The following is a 3,420-nucleotide window of genomic DNA, read 5'->3' on the forward strand; positions in this document are numbered from 1 at the left end:
GTTGCTACATCAAACTCCTTGGAATCTCCTTGTACTATATGTCATTTTCAACTATGGCTATCTCCTTTCTTCTTTTCAAGGATTTTCTTAGTTCCTCTCTGGCTTCCTCTACCTTGTGTAGAGTGAGATGCACATCAATCACTTGATTGTCAATAATCTTCCCAAGTTTGAAGACTTCCATCTTCTAAGCTTTTTCTCCAAGCTATTAGGCTTTTCCTTGTAAGAACTAGCGGTCTAATACCAATTGTTGGAATGTTCAAATGGGAAGAGTACTTCTGAGAGGGTGGGTGAATCAAAAGTAACTAATTTTTATGCTTTTAAACCCTCATTAACTCATAATTGAAAGTAAGTTACATGCATGTAAACATATAAGCAAACATGAAATGAAAACATGCATCAACACATGACACAAGAGATTTGGTAACCCAGAAACCCTCCATGAATAAGAAGGTGAAACTGGGGTGGGGATGGCACCCAAAAAAATTACTGTAGCAATATGTTCAATCACTTCTGATGGTTTTCCCTATTAAAGGCCTACCTTATTAAAGGCTTTACATTGTGTCAATAGTGACCTAGTTAGAGGATTTAGAAACACTTACATGAAGTGTCACCCTATTAAATGATTTACAATAGGTTGTTAAACCCACCTAATACATAGGATTTTCATCACCTTCTCCAAAGTTTTTCCACCTAGCTATTAAGCTAACCTATCAACATAGGATTTTCATCATCTAATATAATGGTAAGAGAGTATTAGAACATTTGACCTAATAGAGTACAATCTTCAATTCTTGGGTTTAGGCAGTTGATGTGCTCTCTTCTAATCTTGATCCTCTTAGATCTAATATCTGACCTTGTCCCTTGTCCCTCATGCTATTCTGATCAACTGGATATGAAAATGCCACTCTATTTCTCTAAGTCTTTCCTTCTTCACACTAAAATTTTGCTATAATCTCCCTATACACTATTCTCATCCACATATGGATTGGTTTTTTGACCTCCTTTTAAAGAATGTGAAGACTTAGGGTTACATATGGATCTATGATCCATATTGAATCTCAAATTCTTGCTCATTCCATGTATTATTCTTATTGGTTGCATGCCTTCTCTATTTTTCTGATTGGCTGCATGTAGATCACATAGGGAATGTAAATGATTTGTTCTTATTCTTTTTCATTTTCAAAATATCTTTATGTCATCTCCAAAATTGATTTACATTTGAGTTTGTGAGGGCACAAACTCATATGTTGATTTTGTGTTACTCGACACATACTGGAGTACTGATTCTGAACACATACTATCCTAAATTGCTTGGTACATGTTACATTTCTTGATTTCTCGGCACATTAATATTCTTAAGTTACTCAGTACATACTATGCTCTATCTTTTTTGGCACCTAAATACTACTAGGCATCTATTACTTGCTCGACACTTGATAGGATTCTAACTCGGCAACTACTATAACTCACTCAGCATGCATAGTGTACTTGGCATAAATGGTGGAATTGGTTAAGTCTATTCACACTCAAATGATAAGACCATTCTAAGAGCAACAAAAGATAGTTAGTGAAGGCTAAGTTATCTAGTGATGATTGAGGCCAAGGAACATAGTTTTGGCTGAGTCTCAACATTATTATTTTGTGAAGGAATTAAGGTTCCTAGTTGACATAGTCAAATTTTTATATTATTCAAAGGACATGAAGGGTAATTGTTGATGATTTGGAGCATTAAATGTTTGAGAAATTATGTTTGATAATTTCTAGGCATGGATTCGAAGAGAATTTTTTAGAAGAATCTAGAAGGATAAGGAGAAAATAAAATGATGGAAGGATTTGATGAATCTGACCTACCCCTAAGATCAATGGTGGTGTTTACGAGGAAAAAGATCAAAGTTACCTATTTATGGAGGCATATAGATTAACCAAAAGAGGTTAATAGTTACTAATTGAGTTGATTAGTGAATTAGAGAAGAAGGATGAGAAGAAGGAGCAAACTAGAGATGAAGAGTGATTGTTTGAAGGATTTTCCAAGGAAATCAAAGATAATGATAGAGACATGAATATAGTTCATTCAATAGCTTAGAAGAGGAGCTACACTATGATTTGTATGTGCAAAGTTAGTTGTATTTATCAGATCAACCTATTCTTAATTTCTAACCATTATAATAGTTAAAATCCCTTAATAAAGGTTGACGCAATAGTCATTTGTAAATCCTTTAATCAAGGTGACATTCTAATGGAATGTTCTTAAGTCCTTTAAAAAAGAAAATCCTAATAGAGAGATTAAATACTTTAATAGGTCCACACTTAATAGTGTGTATTGTAATGTTTAATAGTGTTGGCTCCTACTAGAGCTCACTTCAAAAGAGTGAAAAAATTGCAACATGTTACTAGTGGTTTCTCTCAATTTGGGTTTCCACTTTAAATCTTTGTATCTTACTTTTGTGGATGTTATTTTAGATTTTTACTATTAATTTTTTACATTCTACAAGCTATCAATTATTGGAATAGTGGACTACAAGTTTATGTTATTGATAAGTTACTATAGAGACCAATCTACTTAATGATTATATCTAAGTTGTTTGAAGAGTTCAAAAGTTAATTGGTATATTTGGACCCAAAGATAATTGATTCACTCTCCCCCATCTCAATTATTCTATGTCATTCTAGCAATTAGTATCAGATATTTTGGTACTTGTGAAGAAACATTTGAAGGCACTTAAAGCTAAAGATCAAGATGTATGGAAATGAGGTACCCAAGTTGAACAAGGAAAAATTACATGAATGGAAAAGTTTAATGAAGCTTCAAATTGTTGGAATAGGAGATTCAATAATATATTGATTAGATAATAAATACTTAATAGTGCATACACCTATGACAACCTAGAAGATAAAGGAGAAACAAGAGCACAATCATGCAATGTTGGAGAATGCATCTACCCTAAGCTATTGAGAATTTGATGATATAGAGGATTGAAACACTATAAAGAAGATGTGGTAATATATGGAAAAGATCCATGGAGGAGATAATAATTTACTAAGATCCAAATTAGAAATCTTGAGAATAAATTTTGATGACATAAGGATGGTAGAAGGTGAGAACATTGCTCAATATGTTGGAAGAGTCAAAGAAGTAGTTAATGTCATTAGAAGTGCTTAAGGAAAGATTAGCATGATGAGACTATGATCAGAAAGGTATTGAGAACCTTACTTTCTATCTATGCTATTAGAGTTTTTGAAATACAAGAATAGAGATATACTCCTGGTAATGATCTAACCTTGGATAGAATAGTTAGTAGACTTACTACTTTGAATTGTCAAATTTTGATGATTTTATTGCCCCTTCTATTGAATCTTATTTCAATTCACAATTGGTTTTACATAATTCTAATAAAAATAAATGAAACTATGAGGAAAGTG

Source organism: Cupressus sempervirens, chromosome 5 (genome assembly GCF_028749045.1).
Source record: "Cupressus sempervirens isolate cs-2001-9-10 chromosome 5, ASM2874904v1, whole genome shotgun sequence".
Classification (NCBI taxonomy): Eukaryota; Viridiplantae; Streptophyta; class Pinopsida; order Cupressales; family Cupressaceae; genus Cupressus; species Cupressus sempervirens.